Here is a 25804-nt window from a genome sequence, read left to right on the forward strand (position 1 = left end):
CATGTGGTGAAAGCAAGTACTTAAAACATTGTGAGATTCGACAGAGGGGTGCAGAGCCTGGACAAAAACATTGGGACTTGTATATTGCCTAGCATCTACAAGCGACTGTTGAATCTTTGTGACACTGCCAAAAATAACAAACACCTTGAATAAGCATATTTACAAACAAATAATATATGTTTTTTTTAAAGGACGAGAAACTGAGCAAAAAGCAGCTCTCCTCGGATAAAAAGAGACAGACAAAGAAAATACTACAAGATATAAACAAAGACTGGTCATGTGGGTTAAATAATGCGATGGTTTTAAAGTAAAGTATGAAATATGGTCACTCCTGGAAGTTTATAATGTATGGTGCATAAGCAAGTGTTCAAATATATTAAAGCGATTGTGATGATGATTACCTGTATATTCTGAGTGGTCACTAGGATGTTACTGATATATAATTCTGATGAATTCAAAACAACGTACGCCAGACGCTCTCATCACTATAACAGACATGCATAATATATTATGCAATCTTTTGTCAGTAAGCGGGTACATTGTGTACGCATGTTTGCATAATAAAGTAACATGGCCTCCTGTCTTTTAGGAAAGAATGCCACAAAGAGCAAAACCTGAGATTTCACATTAATTTGTTTTTTGCAGAAGATTAATTTGGGAACAATAATGCCCACAATATACTGAAAGATTGTAAAAAAATTTTGATAAACATATATGACACTGAACTATAGCAAATTTTTTTTGACAAAAGTGGTGACAATTGCTATTTGGATTTGTAATATGTCGTTGTAATGCTACAAAGTCGTGGAATGAAAAAGACGAGGTTTCCATAGCAACAACGATTTTGTAAATTTAAAAGCTATGTATGTCAGTGTTCTAACCACCGATGTTGTAAATTACCATAAACCGCTTAATTTTTGCAGTTTGAAGATTTCATGGCATTCATGATGACACAACTCCAGGAATCCAAAAAAAATTTCACTTCTGCAAAATTTTCTCTGATTTTCACTGACTTTTCACAAAATTTTCAAAAATAAATATCATGAAATTAAAGCAGTTTATGGTATACTGGATGATTTGACATTAAGACAGAATGTGCATAACTTTTCCTTGCATCCTTGAATTTTTTGATATCAGAAAAAATAATAATATTCTACGATTTCTTTTCCTTTGAAACTGTGATATGCAAATGAAGCGCGTATTTACCTATTGGAAGATTTGTCACTCAAAATATCATTTCTAAAATTTTACTATATTATTGTAAATATCACAAATTCAGAGAAAATGGCATAATCATGTTTTTCACACCAATGGCTGCAGTGCATGCTCTAAAATGATCAACTTGTTAAGTGTTAGAAGCAAAAAATGAACAGTTATCTGAATTTTTTTATTTAAGATGTGGATTTAAACACAAAAAAATTGTTGATATTTTTTAATATTATTAAATTTTATATATTATTAAATGAAATTATTTAAAACAAAATTTTTTCAGAAATGTGTGTAGATTATAGAACTGTTTCATGACAATAATTTGAATTTAAAAATATGTACACAATTTGTAACTATGTTGCAGAGCATTGAAGAAACAAATTTGTTAAATTGAAGAATAATCATTAAATAGAAAACCACTAAATCAATCCCTTTCGAAAAATTCAATTTACCACATACTCACCACTTGGCAGAAGCCATTTTGAAAGTGGAACCATCAGAGAGGTGTTCTCTATGAATCAAGAACACACACTCCACAAATCAGATCAATCTCCCTGTCGACAAACATTCTTTTTGTGCGCTAGCGACTAGCGTTACCTAATTAGCATAATATTAACTCATATCCTCTATCTGACTTTCAGAAATATTGCAACGTTCTTGATATATATCAGCTTTCTCAGAAGAGTGGAGAGTATTTAAATTATATGAATACATTAACGTCATCTTGTATTTCATAGAAAATTGACTTAATTTAAGTTGACCCTAAAAAGCGAATATTTTTGGTGTCAAATAACAGACATGAAGAAAATAAAATTCATAATGTATCCACATTTTGTACAGTATTATATCTTGTATAATGGCAATACGGGTCAGGTTTTTATAATTGCTTGCAATTAAATAATTAATTAAAGTTCTCATATTAATATCCTGAATAAAATGAAATATATACATGTATTAATTATTATCATCGTCGTCGTCAATTCAGTGGGTCAGTTGACTAATCATAAAGATGGATTGTGATGGTTTGTGTGCATAGAAGGCAGCGGAGATGGTATGATTATTGGCTGTCAGTAAAAATACAGTTGAGTCATCTGTCATGATTGGGTGTCGATAATGTGTTCAATTATAGGTGCCCAATCAGAGATAATCTTATAAAACATTTAATTTATTCCAAATATTAGTATATCATTTCCTCTCAGGTAATAATGCAGCTGGGAAAAATAAAAAAAACACTAGTAATTAATTTTCAAAAAAAAAAAGATTTAACTTTGAATAGCTAAGAAACAAAAAAATTACCCATGCATATTTGATAAAAAAAAATGGTAATGTGTTATGTTGCAGTGACCAATCAAGTGGCCGGCTCAATGGTTAATTGTTTGATTTGTGTAACCAATCAGATGGCATAATGGCTAGAGTTTACAGGAATACAAGAAAACAATATCTCTGATTGGTTAAATTTGTGTAACCAATCAGATGGCTCAATGGCTAGAGTTTACAGGAATACAAGAAAACAATGGCTCAATGGCTAGAGTTTACAGGAATACAAGAAAACAATGGCTCAATGGCTAGAGTTTACAGGAATACAAGAAAACAATATCTCTGATTGGTTAGATTTGTGTAACCAATCAGATGGCTCAATGGCTAGAGTTTACAGGAATACAAGAAAACAATATCTCTGATTGGTTAGATTTGTGTAACCAATCAGATGGCTCAATGGCTAGAGTTTACAGGAATACAAGAAAACAATATCTCTGATTGGTTAGATTTGTGTAACCAATCAGATGGCTCAATGGCTAGAGTTTACAGGAATACAAGAAAACAATATCTCTGATTGGTTAGATTTGTGTAACCAATCAGATGGCTCAATGGCTAGAGTTTACAGGAATACAAGAAAACAATATCTCTGATTGGTTAGATTTGTGTAACCAATCAGATGGCTCAATGGCTAGAGTTTACAGGAATACAAGAAAACAATATCTCTGATTGGTTAGATTTGTGTAACCAATCAGATGGCTCAATGGCTAGAGTTTACAGGAATACAAGAAAACAAATATCTCTGATTGGTTAGATTTGTATAACCAATCAGATGGCTCAATGGTTAGGGATTAAATTTGTATAACCAATCAGGTGGCTCAATGGTTATTTAGATAACCAATTAGGTATCTCAATGATTAGATGTTAGGTTTGATTAACCAATCAGGTGATACCTTCCTTATTGGATTTGAAGATCTGAATTTGCTTCCACCATCATTCACCTTTAAAACCAACAAAGCCGATGAATACGTAATTAGGTAATCGAATGATACGGTTTGTGCCAATACTCTTCAATCACTTTCATGAATTATTAAATATAAACCAATATACCGGTAATAATCCTAACATCACTATCCAGGGAAATTTCAATAATCCACTCATACTTGAAAAATTAATTAGATACTTGGAGGTATTGATATTCCACTGCTGGTGAGATAACAAGGTTTACTTGGAGATAGCACACAAAGGTAATCAGTATTTAAATTTAGCAGGATAGAGGAGCTCGAAGTATGATTTGAGAAATTACGCACTGGATTTACATTTACAAGTCCTCGGTTAATAACCTAGCTACACTTAAAGTATTACATTATAATAGCTGCATGTAGAATGTCTGGATGTTCGCGATAACAAGTTTTTTGTGAAAGTCGGTAGTGATGTGATCACTTGCTCAGGCACTCCAGTGTTGTGTTCACTGCTACAAAATGTAAATTGTGAAATTTGTGTACTACTTCGGCACTCGCAAATTAAAAGTGGTTTTGGATATTTCAAGCAAAATGTATATAACCATGAATATACAGTGTGACAACCACATCACTATAGACAGCATGGCACTTATTCCCCGTAATTGAGATTATCACCAAACCGAATGGGGGATATTCTCTTGAAGAGTATCCATAATAATACTTTATTTCTGACAAATCTCCTGGTAAATTCTGCACCTGTACACAAATTAGGTTAAAATATTGGGAAAATATCTCCCAATATGGAGACTTTTAATACTGTAAAATGACTAATTTTCACTGGGTTTTAATTTCACTGATTTACCATTTCAGGCATATTCAGTGGGTTTTAAATTCACGGTTTTTACCAAACGCTTCAGCGTGGTATTAAGAGTTTGTTTTCAGGGGTGGGTGATACCAAGGTGGGAAATGGATGCACATATGGGGTTAATTCCTTGAATTGCAATATAGAGGGTTCAGGCTGAAATACAATATATAGTGTTTTCATGTTTCGTCTGATATTTCTGTGGTATTCTGCTGCTGTAAGTAATGCACGATTTGTTCCGAAATTCAGTATATTGTGTATATTCCAGGGTTATTCGTTTTTTGCTGAAAACACCCCTATTTTTTAGTGGCAGAGTTTGAATAGTCTCACTCCCACTGGGAAATCTGCATTGTTGCTTGAATGTGAGTTAATTAAACACATTTTCCAGACCGGCGAAAGAGTATGCAACAGCCAATTTTAACAGCCTGTCACGTGATTTTAGTCTGAATGTCAACATGAAGAGGCTAGTCCATTTTACGCAGGAGTAATTGGGAGTAGAATATGTGAGGAATAGTATCAACAGAGATGTGTATAGTGAAAAGTAATATCTATCCTTCATTTACACCTCTGAGCATTTCTGTTTTAGTATATTGGTTTGAAAATGTTGAACTTGCATGATTTGCAATGTGTTTTTTTAATGGGACTCCCCTATTGATCGAATCTCGGGTTTGAACGAGAACGGCACACCACGTGATTCGTTTGAATACAATGCTGATGGCAAACATGCCGTGTTACTGCGGTACTCCACTGACGGGATGACTTACTGCATGCTACAACTTCGCTTGTGATGTTGCTTGTTAGCCATGGATTACATGAATCTTGATTACCAGTCAAATGTTGCTCATTTGACGTTGGTAATCTTTATTTGGAACTGAGTAACTTCCTGGTACTTCGTACTATGATAAAAATCAGTCAACATACATCAAGTTCTCTCAATCGTAGTATTCCATGTGATGTACACCTAATATGCCAAAAATGTTGCTGAACGATTTGAACTGAATAAAAATAGCAGACGAAAATTTGTTTACAAAATAAAAATACTTCGGTTGCCAATGAAAACCGGTAAAAAACAAGCAATATGTTTTCGGCTGTTATCATGGAAGGGACATGAACGTGAAGCTAACGTCTGTTTATAACTAAAACCGGGCACCTTATACGAGGTTTGCAAAATAACATGGCAGTCATTAGAAATCACTTTATTTTATTGTTAGGACGTATTCAGCCGTTAAATGTATAATTTCCAATCGTTTTGCGATAGTATTTTCTAGATTGGAAGCAGCATTTACATTTTATTCAAAGTTCAAAGCTGCGTTGGGATTCCGTTGACAGTGGTAACAATGTCGGCGCCGGTGATCTCTTACCAGTGCGCAACGTAGCCAAAATAAAAGGCATGATCATTTGGGCACTGCTATTACAAGACTTTGGCTGTTGCCATGGTAGCGGTGGGTCAGGATTGTTTTTCCAATTAGTGATGGTACGACCTGCCTGTCAAGTATGAACCGTGACAAAATCAGCCAAGCCAAAAAAAAATCACAGAAGAGTTAAAAAGCCATTCCTGCTGAACAGTTACTCTAACTTCGGGGTCAACTTTCTCATTAATGAAAAAAGATATCAAAAATTCAAATAGTAACTTTTTGCCCACACTCCAGCCGAGTACAATGAGCTATGTCTGAGGTGTTGTATCACAGGGAGTTGGACAAACTTGTGTATTTTAATAAATTATTGAATAATAAAATGTTATATAACTTTTCTTTTATCCCCCTCCCCTTCCTGGTATCTATTTCAAGTATTTTTGTCAGGTTCAAATCGTTCACCAGCATTTTTGGCATGTTAGATGTACATCACATAGAATACTAGGATTGGGAGAACTTAATATTTGTTGACCACCTGGAATCTGAGTTTTATAAATCTTGAAGGGCTCTCGGAAGATCCACCCGCTGCCTGGACCCGCAGTAAAATCTCCGATTAATATGGAGCCGCAACCATCAACATCGATATACCATGAGGTTTCTGCTGGCGACGTTGCGGCGTTACTCAGTTCCAAATAAAGATTACCAACGCCAAATTAGCAAAATTTAACCGGTAACCAAGACTCAGTCTATCCACGACAAGCAAGCAACATCACAAACGAGGTTGTAGTGTGCAGCTCACGAGTCAGCGACGACCGATTTCAACGAAAGTCATTCCGTCAGTGGAGTACCGCAGTTGCACGGCATGTTTGCCAATGCACAGATCTGTGGAGGAACTTTTAACTTCAACATCAACCGTGTATCGTAGTCGCCCAGTTTAAGTTCTGGTTCTGTCGTGGTCCCAACTAAAGGGCGACAGTCGTCGTGTCGCGTCCTGTTCGATATGGGACTCACAGCGACGTATACAATGCGTGTAAAATACATTGTTTATTTACATGAAATTCGAACACGCGCTGTGCTACGACCACCGCGCTTAAACATCCACGAGTTATTTATTCGGACAATGACTTAAATTAGACGTCTGATTATTTTATTTTCACACGTACAGCGACACGCGTTCTACACTGACAAGCGTTGCTAGGTCGCAGCACTGTCTTGGAGCATATTAATGGGCAATTGGGTTCCCCTATCTAAATTTCTATCCCGGTTTGTTGCACGTTCTTTTTTTAATATGAAATAATCAAATATGGGACATGTGTATAATAACAGAACCCCACACCCTCCCCGTGGCTTCGCTCGTGAAAGTACGGCAGCAGGATACACCACATCACTCGTGAAAATAACTTCCATACGCAATGAAAGCCACGGGGAGGGTATCTGTCATAATACTTCATTATCACTGAAAACATTTTTCCCCTGAAATAAATTCCAGTGAATATGCCATTTCCCTAATACTATATTGAGACACAGCGCAGTGAAAATTAGATTCACATGTAATGCTTGAAAACATGTCAGCAAAAATAAATTAAGTGAAATTCTACGTGACTTCATAATAGTTGGAAATGAACACATTACACCCGACCCTACCACTCCATATACAATGTAAACTACACCCCAAAACATCCTTTCACCCACAGTTACTACCGTGTTTCACCAGTGTATTCTATTTGACGTCAGGAGAAATTGAAATAAACAAATTAATTATAATTTCAGCCTCTAGTTTACCACTGATTAAATAAACTACCTCGTCTTTATGTCAACTTGCAGTTATTCGTTGCCTACATCAGTGACTTCAAAATATATGTTTCAATCCCAGGAATTTCACTCGCTGTTAATTGCATGGGAGTGGCAGTCTTTAATGAATTTCTATTGTCATGTCAATTTCTTGCGATTACTCGAACATTAAGCTGTAACCACATACCGCCTAGGTGCTGTAATTAAATCCTGGTGTAAGCACCATATGAACTATGAACAATGCATGTGAAGCCAGCTGTGGGGTATATTCAATCCTATAGATTTCTCATTGTTTGGTAACTATTTGCTGCAAATGCAACAAAAATCAATATAAAAAATATTACCCACACAGTATTCTACAGGTTACTTGTATCATTTAGATATTAATGTGTTCTATGCTAAATTTTACATATTCACTAGGTTTTAATTTAACGCATTTTCCAGTCAGCGAAATAAACAAAATTAAAACCCAGTGAATAATTAACCCTTTTGCAGTACTCTATTTCTCTCTGCATAAAAACCCAAAAAAATAGAGGTTAATTTTCTAGCATTGATATCCCACATGAGTTTGCTGTTGAGCTTTTCTCGAAGCACATGGACCTCATTAATTGCACATCTGTCAAAAAATGTCTCAGTATTTTGGGATTGGGGTGAATACTTTCGATTTGGGATTTCAGGGTAAAGTGCCTTGATGACAGAATAAGATGTGTACTTCTAATGTAGTCAATATGGTATCGTCAACACTGAATCTGATAGGTCAATCAATCTCACCTATAATATATAGTGTCCCATTTCACATTGACAATTGCCTGAGGATTTCAATGATGAATATCCCACCGCTCATTGTTTATTATTTTCAAGTACATGTAAGTTAGGGATCTTGTCGAGCCACAGCAAGTAATTCCTCTAAGGTTTATATATTTTCTACGCTATACCAATATAGACACGTGTCTCTTGGGTCAATAACATCCAATAATTTTAAGGTCAATAATATCACCTACTGTAAATTCAACAAATAATTTTTCAGTCAAATTTAAAAAAAAAAAATTTCGAATCAATACCAATCAAAAATTCTTGATCAGAATTTGACCTAGAGTTCAATATCCAACCAAACATAAATTGATATTATTTACATTTTTGATTAAACATTATTGCTATGAAAACAAACAAACAACAAACAGGGACTATATTGTGTAAGGTTACAAAATTTTAACGATGGCTGTGAAGCGGTTGATGCAATCACTGAGCACCACAGCATTTGAATTCCATACATCTGTACATTTTACAAAATGGCAGTGAAACAAGTTATGCAAAATCGTTGTTCTCTGACTGTAGGTTGGTAATTTGGTTGTCATAACAACCAATTACAAAATGTTAGTGATGATATTTTCCCTGAAATCATATAAATTTCCAACCATAAACACTTCAATACAATATAAACAAATGTCTGGGTTCTGAAATCGTTTAAAGCGAGAGGAACGTCACCTGCGCATGCGTGGGAATTGAGTCCCAAGCGTCGATAACAACACATGCTAAAAATGCAAAGGCTCATGGGTAGACGCTTGTTTGTAAACAATGACATGCTATGGCCATCTGATGTGTGCGCAAGTGACGACTCCCCCGCTTTAATATGCAAATTTAATAGAGTGCAATGAAAATTACCAACACATGTTCCAACCACAGTTTTCACTATGTTGGATTCACATTAATTTACAAATTATCAAAATATTGCAGATTTATTCTTTTTTTGGGATAGTAATGAACAACATTAATGGATTTGTCCAAGACATGGTACCCACATTTCCATAGTAAATGACAGAGTGTAAACAGAACTGAATTCCTGTACACGGCCATTATTAACAAGCCAGGCATGAGACGATGACGAACTAATAAACATTTCTAGGATTCACCAGAATGGAAAACGTAATCCCTACAGAACACACGATACACAGAACAAACATTACAGACTGAACACTCACTTTTACTGTGTTGATACAGCAGAATACAAGTTTATTTCTCGGTTGGTGGTACGTTTTATCACATTTATATCAGGGAAACAAATCCCTGTGGTCAACTTTGATTATACTTGATGATCACCATTGAACATGGCAAAAACATATTTCAGTGATGAGTCACTGCAAGCAAATGCTATGTAACTAAATCAAATCTACATATATGCAAATTTAGTTAATTTACATGTATGCAAATGAAGGTGATTTGCATAAAGAGTGTGCAAATGAAGGTGATTTGCATAAACAGGGCACCTATGTATTAAAGTCACACACAGTGTTTTATTTTTTTCATCTATCAACAAATCGTTGTTTTTTATGCTCTATTTACGCTGGGCAACCAATTTGGATGGCATGGTCCATTAAACTATTAAAATAACCTTCAAGGTTTCAGCAAAACAAAGTTGTGAACAGTCACGAAACTTTTTTTTTTTGATTAATGTGCAGCTGTTGGCATTGTATTGTATGGAAGAGGCTAGATCAGTTTCTTTTAAAGGACAAGCTATTAGTAGATTTGGAATAGTTGAGCCAATTTCTCGTTTTCTTTTTAGGGGGGTTCTATATAAACAAAACAATCATGCTGTGTTGTTGTTTTTTTCTTGATGAAAATTGAATTTTAAATGAAAATATATAATGAAAATTGAATTGAAAAACTAAAATAAAGTTGCACCACATATTTTTAACTGATGTGTTAGATAACGAAGAACATGTTAAATATTTGTTTTTTTTTGTGTGTAGCATTCATTTTAGAGTCATTTTAAGTAATTGATTGGGGACTTTCTCTCTGATATTAATAGAAATTGGAAACATTTTCCCCAGAGATTGTAACTCAAATAAGGAAGGAAATGTCAATTTCACATATGAACAAACAATGAAAATGAAGCAACCAATTTATTAGCAACAAAATCATAATTCTGATTATCTATAAACAATAATCCCATTTATAAGTAGAAAATTCATACAAGGGGTATTTATCATAATATAATGCCCACAGATGTAGACAATTTAACCTATCAGAGCACAGGAATCAATAATAATGACCTAATTTTAGAATAAAAAAAAAAGACTTCCACAATAGCTACTTAATGTAAAAAGCGAGCACACAATGCATTTAAAACTGTAATTTTAAATTTGGACTAGGTACTCAAAAATTCACGCATCAATGAATCTTATGTTGACAATCTGCAAACAATAGACAAAATGCAATCGCCCCTTATGACACTCTCTAGAAACTGAATTTTAATAGACACAGTCGTGTAACAACAAATAGTTTCCATCAAGCGTAAAACCACTTTCAAAAATCCATACAATATGCACGTAGTAGTAATTGTATAAGAGGACTGAAGCCAAAGGCAAGATAAAGTCTTTATATTCAGTCCACAACAGTTACTATCAAGATCGGAATAAAAATCACGAGTTCAGAAGGGTAAAAGTACATTTAATTTTGCAGGCTTTTATTTAAGTAATATGTAGATTCAATATACTATGGTTTAAATTAAATGAACCAGGGTAGAATGTCACTTCTATGCAGTTTAACTCATTATCCTAATTTCAGCACCAACTTATCGAAAATGGAAAATTACTGCTATTATATGAGATCCTAAAATAAATCTCAACAAAATCCTGATTTACAGCAGCAAAAAGATTTGAACTTGTTAAAAATTGAAAATTACTGCTATTATATGAGATCCTAGAATAAATCTCAACAAAATCCTGATTACAGCAGCAAAAAGACTTGAACTTGTTAAAAATTGAAAATTACTGCTATTATATGAGATCCTAGAATAAATCTCAACAAAATCCTGATTTACAGCAGCAAAAAGACTTGAACTTGTTAAAAATTGAAAATTACTGCTATTATATGAGATCTTAGAATAAATCTCAACAAAATCCTGGTTACGGCAGCAAAAAGACTTGAACTTGTTAAAAATTGAAAATTACTGCTATTATATGAGATCCTAGAATAAATCTCAACAAAATCCTGATTTGCAGCAGCAAAAAGATTTGAACTTGTTAAAAATTGAAAATTACTGCTATTATATGAGATCCTAGAATAACTGCCAAAAGTACCAGGATGTGTCACTTTCAAGGGTCATGCAATAAGCCTAAGGTCTATTTGATTAGACAAAATTAGACTGAATGTTATCTTATCCCAGATTCATTTATATAAAATCTGAGCTCGTTTACAAAATATTACAATATTAAATGAAGTAATTTGTTATAAAAATTTGCTCTGAATTTTGTTGACTACTATTTCAGACTGAAAATACTTAAATTTGATGATATTCACCAACTTTTTTGATCAAACTTTTCAAAACAGGATCTAAAATGATTTTGTTCAAATTATATGTTGGCCATGAGCAGTTAATTAGAAACACACATGCCAAGATTTTAAGAGGAATAACAAATAAACTGAAACTGAGAAGACAGAATTTATCACCATTATTGAAAATACATTTGGTCTGTTACAGTAGCAGGGCAGGGCATTACAGATATGTATCTATGGTCAAAATAAGTCATATTTTAATGATTCACTATGCTATTTTTGTTGGCTACTATTTCAGACTGAAAATACTTAAATTTGTTAATATTTACTGACTTTTTTGATCAAAACTTGTGAAGGCAACAAAACAGGATCTAAAATAACTTTGTTCAAATTACATATTGGCCATGAGCAGTTAATTAGAAACACACATGGCCAAGATTTTAAGAGGAAAAACAAATAAACTGAAACTGAGAAGGCAACATTTATTGAAACTATTGCAAATACTGGTACTGTGTTTTCTCTATGTCCATACAAAATCAGCCTGATAGAAAGTTAGTACAGATATATCTGTAAGAATTTGTTGAACTTAACATTCTACCAAAATAACATTTTTGAGCTTCCATCTCCCTTGATTAGAGAGATGTGATACTTACAGTGCAAACAGGGTATAAAAGAATAATCAAAAGTCACATTTATTAGTATTAAATGTATCTTGACGAGTGGAATAGTCTTGCCATTCAACCCTTAGGATTTCAACTCAAGTTTATTCATCGTCAGTTTACTCTGTTATAACAGCCAGTACCACAGCTTTCTTTTTTTTTTATTTAGTTTCATTTAAATATTTTTCGTGCTAGATGACATTTCTGGTTATTGAATTCACTGCTTTCCCTGCTGACTTTTTTTTTTCTGAGTTGCTAATTGAGAGTACATGTGTATGAACCAGTCTCTCAAACGGAATACCATGTTTTGGAAGACAGGAAAGACATTATTGACTAAACTGTGCTAAACAAGGAGTCTCAATAATGACATCTGATAATCAATAAATCAGTGGAAGTCCTTTTTTCTAGAACACTCTATTCATTAATTTACAAATTCCTATTTTTTTGGGGAGGGGGGATTTGCAGATTGAATAGAACAAACACCCAAACCAAGATATTAAGAACATACCATTCTCATCTTTCATAGATGGGTGATCTTTCACATCAAGTTGGAGGGACTGCAATAATTAAATGTATGACATCTAAGTTTGACACATACATGTACATAGATAGTGTTTTTTTTTAGAATTACAAATATTTTTTTCATGGTTTTGATAAAAACACACTACCATATTTACTCTATTAAAAGCACATCTCTAAACAAACATAAATTGAAACAGGCATCCACTGTATGTTGGATCACTAAAGCGGGAGGGTCGTCACCTGCGCACACGTCCCAAGCGACGATAACAACACATGCTAAAAAGGTTCATGGGTAGATGTTTGTTTGTAAACAATGACACGCTATACTGACGCTGTGGCCATCTGACATATGCGCAGATGACTCCCCCCTGGCTTTAAAACAACTTTTATCCATAGATACATGTACACCTGTCATTAATGTAAGTAATTAACTTTGATATATAATTATCAATTTTTTCTTGCACTCTCGAAATCTCATTAGCTACACGCTCAAATGGTATTGCCCAAGACCCTGGATTCCATGAGGAAAACTTTTTCAACAACATTTCTATAATCAACGAACCTACACATGTTTAACACGCATTCCACCCCTCTGTAAGAATAGAACATTCTCATGAAAAGAGACAGAGAAAGAAACCCTAGATGATCACAAGACTGGTCTATGACCTCAACACTTCAACTCTACACCATAAAAAATAACTTGTCAACCACCAAAATCAAAACTTATCCTTCATATTGCTTCATCACTAACATGTCTGATAAAAAATCAGGAAACATAATGCCAAAGTCAACTTAAATCATATTTTGCAAAATTAACAGCTTTTCATATTATTTTTCAACCAGTAGGAGGAGAATTACAACCATTTAAGCAAAAATTAAAAAAAAAAAATTATATGAAAATACTAACAAAAAATTTTCACCGGGTAGTTGGTGGGGAAAAAGGCTGTTCAAAAAAAAAAAAAAAAAAAATGATCTGTAATTTAGAGTTTAGCTCTGTTTGTTTCTGAAGAATAAAATAGAAAATAAATTAAATAAAAACATATTATTTTACCAAAATTCTGTTTTTGTTTGCATCATCTATTAAATGTTTTTTTGTTTTTTTTTTAATCACAGAAAGATAAATACGCTGCACAAACATTTGGTTATCTGAACTGACTGCAGAGAATAGATACATGAATGGCATGACAGTGAAGACAGAAGTTTGATCCTCTGTTCAGTTCTTCTGCAATTACACATGGTTTGGTTACAGGCAATAAAATGCACACAGTGTCTGTTTATTTTAAGGCATATGGTATTTGTTTTATTCAGCGACCATAACATTCCCATTTCTATATAAACAATCCTGATTTAAGGATGATACTCTAAATACAAGCCACAAAACTTCATCCATAAAAAGATGACAAAAAACAAAATCATCAGCAGACCTATCAAAAATCCATCCAAAAACTGTTCTGTATAAAGTGGAAGCAATATAAGTGAGAGTGAAAAAAATATCCCATTCTATTCCACGCTTCATATTTATCAGTTGGTTGGCAGTAAAACTACATTCAAAAGAATGTCACATCAAAATTCCACAAAAATAAGATACGCTGAACTCACCGATTCTACTTCCATCGATAAAACCCAACTTACATTCCCTGGAATTTAATTCCTGAGCGCCGATCCGTTAATTTCAGGTATGTTTTCCAGCACAAACCAATTTCAGGACAAATAACTCCAAGTTTCGCCTTGTATCAGTACAAAACGCACAGACTTAGTTCCCTCACTGGGATGACATGCTTTCAGGATACGATTGCTTTTTTAGACAGCCCTACTCAAGTTAATTACAGCCTCCCTAGCTTATTGAAGATTGACACTCTCCCACAGAGGGTATCACAGAAGACATCTGCTTTTCCCTACAACAAGAAAGTCATCTGACTGAATTTGCATATACACAATTTACATAAATATCTGATGCTCTAGTGTTACCATGGTAACCAACACTACTGCAATTTGAAACATTTTGAGCAATAATCAAGAATTTTTTCTACTTTTAATATATTTTGGACAAAATATCCTCTTATCGATTAAATATTGCAAAAGCATAATATAGAGTAATAACTACAAATACATTTTGAAGAATTTTATAAACAATTTAAATTTTTACTTTCATCAAAAATGCTGTATTTTTTTCAATACTTGACTCTTGTTATCAACCAAAGTTATTTATATTTGACAATAAAGGGAAAATATCTCACCAAACATTTCTCTGCTCTGTATAGCAACATTTACAAATTTTGAGATTTGATTTAAAACAATGAATATTATTATTTTTTCAATTTATTTAGAAGAAATCACATTGTAAAGGAAAATATTTCCAAATACCAAGATATTTACACTAAACACAATTTTATTTGATAAAACAACAAACAACAATTTTTTTTATGACAGATTATCTACTGAATGATTCTACATGAAAGCAATCTGTTCTGTGACACATCTAAGTAATTGGAAAAGGATGGGTTCTTGTTGCCATGGAAATATCCTAGTTGCCAAAGAAACATGGTGGAAATACAATGATAGACAAATCAGCTTGTTTCCGGGCTATGAATCAAATCTCTCAAGTTTTGTTCTGAGTTTTAAATACGTTTTATGCATGACCCCTCAAAGGTCACACATCCTGGTACTTTCTGGAGTATTTTCAATATTGTAATTCTATCTTTGCCATAACTGGCAACTGAATACAAAATGTACATTTTTTTTAAAAAATGATAGAGAAATTCTCACTCACATTGAATTTTCCCCCCAAAAATGGCAAGGATGTGTGACCTTTAGGGGTCATGCAAGGCCTATTAACACCACAGCAATGAAAACAAATATCAGGAAAGTTCAAGATGAGGTCATGAAACACTATTTAACATAATGTAACACAGAAGACATCAGACTACAAAAGGCTTATACAGTAAGAGATACAGAAAGCAAATATTTTAAAACTGAAACTGAAAACCCGCTGTTGCAATAACTTTGATAACAGAAAATACACGATTGTCTGAGTTTATTAGTTTATTAATAAATACAATATTTGAATAATGTAGTTTTGTCTGTATCATGATATGGATGGTTTATTCATGCATGGATCTGGAAATATTAATAAATATTAAAGTAATATCATATGGAATATGAACCATTCTGATTGTATTGATTCTCTTAGCTATTATTAGAAAAACAAAGCTTACATATAGAAGACTACGATATAATTAAGCGTATGTTGGCTTAGAATAAATTAGATTTAGTTAAAGTGATTGTATTAGAGTGGAGTGGTGTGGAATAGAATGGTGTAGATTAGATAAGATCAGATTGGCTTGGATTAGAGGGGATTAGATTAGACTTGTTAGATTGCATTTTATTGGAGTGGTGTGAAATAGAATTGTATAGATTAGTTGTGATTAGAGTAGATTAGACTTGGTTGAATTAGATTGTACTGAAGGGAGTGATGTGGAATATAAAAGTGTAGATTAGACCAGATCAGATTTGCTCTGATTAGAGTTGATTAGGTTAGACTTGGTTGAATTAGATTGCATTGGAGTGGAGTGGAGTGATGTGGATTAGATTAGACTAGACTTGCTTAGATTATTTTATTGGAGTGGTGTCGAATAGAATCGTATAGATTAGTAGTTCAGATTTTCTGTGATTAGAGTAGATTAGATTAGGCTAGACTTGCTTAGATTAGATTGTATTGGAGTGGTGTGAAATAGAATAGTATACATTAGTTCAGATTAGCTGTGACAAGAGTAGATTAGATTTGGTTGGATTAGCATTGGGGTGGCGTGATGTGGAATAGAAAAGTGTAGATTAGAACAGATTGGCTTTGATTAGGGTAGATTAGATTAGACTTGCTTAGATTTTATTTTATTTGAGTGGTGTGGAATAGAATCGTATAGATTAGTTCAGATTATCTGTGATTAGAGAAGATTAGACTTGGTTGAATTAGATTGTATTTGAGTGAGCGATATGCAATAGAATAGTGTAATGAGAGTAGGATGGAATGACTTTTGTGAAATATATATTGAATAGTGTAGATCATATTAGACTCACTTTTAGATAAAGTGAAGTGGAGTGGTGAAAACAGAAAAGTTAGAACGAAGATCATCAATTTTGAATGGAAGAATTACCTTCATAATTTCTAGGATATAATTGGACAGTGAGCAGACTGCAGTGAGTAGATTTGGTCAAGGTTTGGAATCTTGGGTGAAATGAACAGAACGTGTGTTCCACAGTAGATAGTAGTCAGAGAATTTAAGCAGTGACCCTGAGACAGGGGACCATGTCAAGTATTCCAAGGCATCCATTCCTTTAAACTCATCAGTAATGTGATACAACGAATAAGAGATTGTTTTGATGTATGTGTAATTTATTACATGTGAAGAATGTTGTCAAATCAAGTCATATAACAGTCCAGTAACCCTGATCTCACTCACCATTATATTAAAAAGCCTTGGATCATTCAATGTTTTCACTTGCAGTAGATTCAATGTGAGGTGTCAGGGAATCAAAAGAAACATAACTGGAGCAGTCATGATGGTAAATTACTTGAATCTATATATTTAAAGCGTTGTTGCGCAGCGCGTGTTCAAATTTCATGTAAATAAACAATGTATTTTACATGTGTTGTATACGTCGCTATGAGTCCCACATCGAACAGGACGCGGCACGACGACTGCTGCCCTTTAAAGATGAAGTTTTGACAAAAACACATAAATTTTTAATATTGTTGTTTAATATACACTTTTAACTTACTGAGAGCCAAACTTGAGTATGATTTATTGAAAACCAAAAATATTGATTTTGTAGCACAATGTATGGTATATGTTTGATGATCAATAGAAAACACTAAATTATCAGTGATTATTATTGTATATAGCAAATCAATCAGGAAAGACACATATTTGTAAATTTTATTGTTTAATTGAACAAATACTTAGTTGTGGTCTACGAGGACGTTTGTAGTTGACGATAAATAATAATCCAATGGATTTATTAACTCGCAGTGTCACAGATCAATTTGCATTTCATTTTGTGCTGTATTATCGTAATTTTTTTTTATGACTATTCAAAATTTTTAATTTTAGTGTAATATTTGAAAATTTTTATGTATCCTCGGTATATTCCAATAATTTTATTTTTGAACCAAATAGACATATTAAATGTCTTATTGAGCTTTAGCTCATGATCACCTTATTTTCTGAAAAAAATGTGTTTGTACAACATTTTTTTTAAATAAGATATATAAAGTTTGTTAGAGACAAATTCTCTTCAGAAAAATAAAAGTTTAGGCATGACAAGAAGTTCAAGTTAAAAATAAATGTAAACAGCAAACTATAGAGGGCGCTGTGTATTATACCACTGAGCTATTTTTATAATAACTGGCTTCACATGGACATGTCCTTGACACCATTCTAAGGAATGAGAGAATACTTTAAGAAACAGCAGAGAGGCAGCTAATAAACATAACTTTCATTTAGTTGTGTGTCAGGTTACCTAGGTGTCCACAAGACATTTTATTACAAGTTTATAGACAAGTCAAATTTCTAATGGAACCTTGGAATCTATAAATGGAACATTATTGTATGTTATCACAAGGAGGGGAGAATTTTTTCTTCACTTATACAGATTAAGAACAAGTTTCTGAATAGATTACATCCAGTTAATCTTGGGATACGCCAACATGAAGAAGATGCAAATGATATAATTTTGTTTGAAATTCACTGAGAGATCTACAACTATTATTTTTCTATCATGACGACAATGATTGTTATTTTTTGGATTTGTTTTCTAGCGATTAATGTTGATAAGGGTAGGCCATAATCAATGGTTCACCTTGATCTGAAATTCAACACCAAGTCCACTGAATCATCCAGGTGTCCAACTTGCAGAGTGTTCTCTAACAGGATGTATTTTGTAAGGATCTTCACTCGAAATGGAATCAAACAATCAAGATTGCTCAGTGTTGTGGCCCCTGATTTTCATTATATTTTACATTTAGTTTTCAAATTGAAAACTCCTCAACTGTGTAGTATTTAAAGATAATTTACTGGGTAACTTTTTTAGTGTATAATTTTGTATTGAGTCAATGAAGCTCCAGGGAAGGAGAAAAAGTAGCTGCATCACGAAAGATCTCTGCGCATCAGTGGTGGACCATAATGCCTTGGATGCCACACATTGCTCACGTGTCAGTTTTACCCTTTACCCTAATATAGAGGATTAAGAGCTGCTGAAAAACATTATCTGGGCAGGAAGACGGACAAAGAAAAGGGCTTCAATACCCCATCATAAATTTTAACCTCAGACCAGTAAAAGGACAGACACCTAGGGAACGTGTGCGCTCTCCTTTGATCTGGTGCTTGCCTTGGGCTTCTATTTCTCAAATAATGTTAGCAATTTATTTTCCATGGTAAGGTATGAAGATTATGCACCATCTAGCATAAAAATCACAGTAAACCAGGTCAACTCAGACTCAACAGGTAAAAATAGGGAAAAATTTGCTCTTTAATGCAAATGTATGTATATAAATTACTTGTTGAAAAGTTAAAATACATATAATGGTTCAGTGTAGTGGTGTACCCAAATCAAACTAAAACAACATTTTTTTTTTGACTCGCATGTGACACAATTGAACCAACAGGGGTTGAACATATAGTTGTTGAGGCAAAACATGCCTTGGTCTCATGAAATTGTGAAGTTAAATTTAAAATGCACCAAGGTACCGAGGTAGAGCATCAAGAAAAATATTGCCCTCATGGCACCCACAAGCCCTGGATCAAATACGATACTTAATAAAAAACTTGTCTAACCCAGACACATCTAATCCATCAACTGGTTTTATACCTTATTTAGTCTCTTCCCCCGTAAACTGATTTATACCAAACATCGAAGAGCAGCTGTACACTATTCTCTGACCCTTGTTTTACTGATATACTGATCACAGCATGGCAAGTTGAAAATGTCAGGAGCCCAACTTTAATGGCCATTTACCTCCCCAATTGAAGTGTTAAGTGGCAGTACTTTGACTGGAAAAACAAACAAGATCTTGGCAGAAGGTTACCCAACCAAAGAAAAAACATTGCATTGATTTAATACATATATTTTACGTAGGTCTCTTTAAAATGACAGGTCCTGGGGCTATCAGCTCTCTATAACCATGTCCGATGTTCGGCAGTTAACTGGAACAACCAGAGATAGTACACTGTATATTAACCTTTTTAATGCAAATACTGTTCCTGTTAAATTTTTTTTTTAATTTCTTTGTTTATTTTGGACCAAATCATAATTTCCTATTGGCTATAGATCTTAATCAAAATTATTTTATAGTAAAAATGAATACAGGTTTATTTTGCAAAAGGTGTTCACAATCATTAAATGTGCACTTATCTCAATGAGGAAACCAATATTACAATCTGATAATGCTTTTCATTTTTCATACTCATTCCATATTACCAAATGAGTAAGTATTTATACTATGTGACTTATACCAACCAATCAATATCATGGCCATTCCATATTAGGAAACCAAATATGTAAATGTTTGCACCATGTGACTTATACCAACCAATCAATATCATGACCATTCCATACTAGGAAACCAAATATGTAAATTTTTGCACCATGTGACTTTTACCAACCAATCAATATCATGGCCATTCCATATTAGGAAACCAAATATGTAAATGTTTGCAACATGAAACCTATACCAACCAATCAATATCATAGTTTTTCCATATTAGAACACCAAATATGTAAATTTTTGCCCCATGTGACTTATACCAACCAATCAATATTATGGTTTTTCCATATTAGGAAATCAAATATGTAAATATTTGCAACATGAAACCTATACCAACCAATCAATATCATGGTTTTTCCATATTAGGAAACCAAATATGTAAATATTTGCAACATGTGACTTATACCAACCAATAAATATCATGGCCATTCCATATTAGGAAACCAAATATGTAAATGTTTGCACTATGTGACTTATACCGCCTAATCAATATCATGGCCATTCCATACTAGGAAACCAAATATGTAAATGTTTGCACCATGTGACTTTTACCAACCAATAAATATCGTGGCCATTTCATATTAGAAAACCAAATATGTAAATGTTTGCACTATGTGACTTATACCGCCCAATCAATATCATGGCCATTCCATACTAGGAAACCAAATATGTAAATGTTTGCACCATGTGACTTTTACCAATCAATAAATATCGTGGCCATTTCATATTAGAAAACCAAATATGTAAATGTTTGCACTATGTGACTTATACCGCCCAATCAATATCATGGTCATTTCATATTAGAAAACCAAATATGTAAATGTTTGCACTATGTGACTTATACCGCCCAATCAATATCATGGTCATTTCATATTAGAAAACCAAATATGTAAATGTTTGCAACATGAAACCTATACCAACCAATCAATATCATAATTTTTCCATATTAGAACACCAAATATGTAAATGTTTGCACCATGTGACTTATACCAACCAATCAATATCATGGCCATTCCATATTAGGAAACCAAATATGTAAATGTTTGCACCATGTGACTTATACCAACCAATCAATATCATGGCCATTCCATATTAGGAAATCAAATATGTAAATGTTTGCACTATGTGACTTATACCGCCCAATCAATATCATGGCCATTCCATATTAGAAAATCAAATATGTAAATGTTTGCACCATGTGACTTATACCAACCAATCAATACTAAGCCCATTCCTTATAAGGAAATTAACTGCAAGAATATGTAAATGCTTTAGTCATGAGACTTGCATCGACAAATCAAAATGCAAGCTCCCTGCTTACTGGTATTTCAATCAAAACCTGTAGTCAATGATTCAGAATACAAATTTATAAAACGTGGTATTGAAATTTTGTAGGGAAAATTACAGCATTAAAGGGGAACCTCTCAATCCCATGGATTGTACCACATGCTCATGGGTAATTAACACCGTCTCTGCCCACTAAGTAAATGAATGCTTATTATGCTCGCTTACTCAAACTGTGATTGACAGGCATTTTGCATACATTAGCCGCCATTTTAAACTCATGATTTGTACCTGTTGCGGCACGTTTCGATCGAAAACAACAACATTTATACATCAAAAGCCCAACCAGATGAGTGTACATATTCATGCCCCCGTAGAAATATATTTGGAATCACAGCTTGATCTCTAAACATCGTAAATGGCACATTTCACGGAGCTCCCGCCACAATGTGAGCGGCTTCGTTCAGATTAGCATACTAATTGCGGTGGCCATCTTGCCCCTATTTATAGTATCGGTTCCCCTTTAAATGTAGTAAAACTCCCAGGCATCAGAAAGGTGTTAGATTTACTGGAACATCTCCAGCCACTCTCAGTTGGAATGTATTAGTGGTGTGATACCTAGTAAACTTCTTCAAATATTGAACTTACTTAGTACAGCAGATGGCAGGAAAAGGCCATCTGTGATGTTTTATTAGATCAACTGTAGTCAGTGTATGTCAGTGTATATACACAATGTGACAATGTTTATTCATCGATGCATGTATCTGTCATACTTTGAAGACTTAGCATTTTTAAACTATAACACGCCTTCAGGCAGGAAGACCCCTTAACTACTGCCCTGCGTGTCTGGTCACCCGTAATGTTCACAACTAGTGACTTTTTTTCATGAAATATGGGACATGGACATTTACCCAGTACTGAGTGATATGTTGATTTCAGAAAAATTATAGAACTTTATAATTGGTAGAAAACAAAGAAGTACAGTATTAGTATACTGTAAAATACTATATTTTCACTTGGAATAAATTTTCGCTATTTTTGCTGAAGGAATGATTAAGTGAAAATAAAATCCAGCGAATATACCTTTTTTACATTCAACTTGTCAAAAATCAGTTAAAATAAATTCCATACAAAAACAGCCAAAAAGTGTTTTCAGCGAAAAATATTTCCAGCTAAAATAAAGTATTTTACAGTACTTGTAGCTAGCCCCCATGTTTACACGAATGTACATTGTATGTGTGTTTCTATGGTAACATATTCATATTTTCATGATTCAGTCAGGATACAATAAATGCAATTTTTGGTTTATATTCATTCTAATAGAGAGAGCAAATTTAGTATTTAAATAATTACACAATGAATATAGACATTCAGAGAGTGAATATCAGTGTGTGTGAAAATGTAGCAAATTACAGCATTCCAAAGCTTACTGGGGCATGTATGTTATTAGTATGATCAATTGCAGATGGGTTTTTGTACTGTAAACAGGTTTATAAAGTTGCATTTTCACATTGTATGACCCCTGTAAGCACCCATAAGGCTTTGGATTTTGTACAGTTCATGAGAAATCTTATCCAACGGAATCCACCACCTTCTGTGCGGGCTAGCTTCATTGACCAAATATTCCTGGCTTTGTTGCCATAGTAACTGATTTTATCATTTTTCATGGTGATCACAATAATTAGCGAGAGGTGCTCAGCTTAAAACATAAGGTGGAAAAACAAATTAAATTTTGTGAGAGAAATCCGGTAGAAGAGAATATTTCATTTGGGGTTGTTAACAGTAAAGGGAGTAGAGAACGATGACATTAACACAATGCTGTACATACAAAAGCTCATAAAAAAAAGAACAGTTGTAGTAGTTTATAATTGTCGAGAAACAATATTCAGTTTTTGAATATGCGTCTACTAAGATGGTGAATACATCCGGTTTGAACTGGTTTAAACTGGATTTTAGGCAAACTGGTTTTCAACTGTTTTTGAAAATCCAGCACAATCAAGTTTGTATCTAATCAGAGAAAACTTGTTCAAACTGGTTAAATCCGGCTGTAACAAGTTTCAACCAGTAAAAGATTGATTTTAAATAAGACAAATTCAAAGATGAAATCTAACCTCAATAATAGAAGCAAAGAGAAACAGTGTAACACTAATATGCCAACGATAGGTCAAACTTTATACATGTAAACAAAATAACACAAAATTCAATTCTAACATTAATACTTGATTCGATTTGATTGACACATTTTTTAAATTTTTCGACACAGCCACTATAATGACAATTTCATTTAAAAATAAACAGAAGCAGATGTTTTATAACATTTTATAACAGAATATGTGAGTCATTGTAATATATATTGAAAAGGAGCACAGCTTCCAATACATGTTAAAGCTGGAAGACACCAGTAATTAGGTTAAGTAGGAATTCCTCAGTTACTTAGGCATCCAGTTGAGAGAATCTGACTCAAATATGTTTTGAAGTTACATGTATGTCACTCGACTTTTAGAACACAAGTTGATTTTGTCCATGCTGAAAAACAGAACTTTGCTCACTTTGTTTATATGTTCTAGTAGAGCAAAGCAGAGTGGAATAAAATAGAATAGAATAGAATAGAATAGAATAGAATAGAATAGAATAGAATAGAATAGAATAGAATAGAATAACTCACCAACAATAAAATAGAATAGAATAGAATAGAATAGAATAGAATAGAATAGAATAGAGTAACTCACCAACAATAGAATAGAATAGAATAGAATAAATAGAATAGAATAGAATAGAATAGAATAGAATAGAATACTTCAGTAAAAGTAAATTGATGTGTTTATCATCTCTAGTCTGTCAAGTGAGAAAAAGAACACATGAAAGGATTCCTGGAGCCAAAGATCAAACAATAAGTCAAAGGTGATGAAACACTGGGACCAGCCAACATATTGAGTTTGACCTCTAACCTCTGAGACATTATAGCATTTCTAGAGTATGGTTCACTTCCAAAGTATTTAAGAGATGCACAAACTTTCTTGTTTTCACAAAGCAACAATACTGAGGATATTTATTCTAGCAATTTCACTGTGATTTCTACTCAAAATAAATAATATAAAAAATATATAATGTTTTTGTTTTACTGAATGATTTCCAACTATTAAATGAAATATGGCAAAAAAACTTCAAACATAAATCGATCAAAATGTTTACCTTAATTGCATAAATCAATATGTATATACAAGAATGAAAATAAACTGATGAACATGTTGAGTATCAACAAAAAAATTAATTCACTCAGGGATTTTTCCTATTGTTAAGATGGGGCTAAAAAAGACGAGGAAGTTCTAAGCTTAAACAGAAAAAATGCTGCTTTATTGTTGTTTGCAATGATGAAAATTGTCCAAATGGGGTAACAAACTTTGTAAAACATTGTGGTATAAGTAGCACAATTACTCAAATTTAAGCAGCAATTACTCAAACAAGAAAGAAACTTTGTCAAATGTCATACATTTCCGACATAACTTGTAGCTAGAGATAATTCTGAGCTGCCAAAATAAATTGTGCTAACTAATTGGATTCTAATTCTCAATTAATACTGAGCATTCCTTATCTAAGTAATATTGGAGAGCACTGTATAAGCTATTAGGTTACGTGGTTGTGAACATGAATCAACTGAACGATTACCGCCCTCACAGGCAAATAAAGGATAAAAACAAAAGTAAAGAAAATTTGAGAATTGAACTCCAGATGGCGCTTTCATAAAACATGACAATGTTATCACTTACCATATATCTGCAATTGAACTGCCCCCAAATCTTTCACAATTAAAGTTGGCAGTATTCATAATCAGTATCAGTTTAAGGCATCAAAGCCAAGGACACATATTTTTATGCATATCAAAATCTTATACTCAGTCACTACCCACACATGACAATTTTGGAAAATAAAATACATGTACGATGTATGTGTATAAATGACAGAGAAGTATCTAAATTGTATCTAAAAGTATAAATTGTGTTTTAATGATCCAGCATACAATAAATGCAATTTTGGATTAGATGCACTTCTATCAGAGATGCACTTCTAATAGAGAAAATATGGTAAATGAGAAC

General features: G+C 33.3%; 1 protein-coding gene across 1 annotated transcript in view; it reads right to left on the reverse strand.

Moving 5' to 3' along the window:
* LOC100377223 (neuron navigator 2-like) overlaps nucleotides 1-25804 on the reverse strand; it is a 315635-nt gene that overhangs the window by 103685 nt on the left and 186146 nt on the right. The window lies entirely within an intron of this gene.

This window comes from Saccoglossus kowalevskii, chromosome 12 (assembly GCF_978046115.1).
Source record: "Saccoglossus kowalevskii chromosome 12, keSacKowa6.1, whole genome shotgun sequence".
In the NCBI taxonomy this organism is placed as follows: Eukaryota; Metazoa; Hemichordata; class Enteropneusta; family Harrimaniidae; genus Saccoglossus; species Saccoglossus kowalevskii.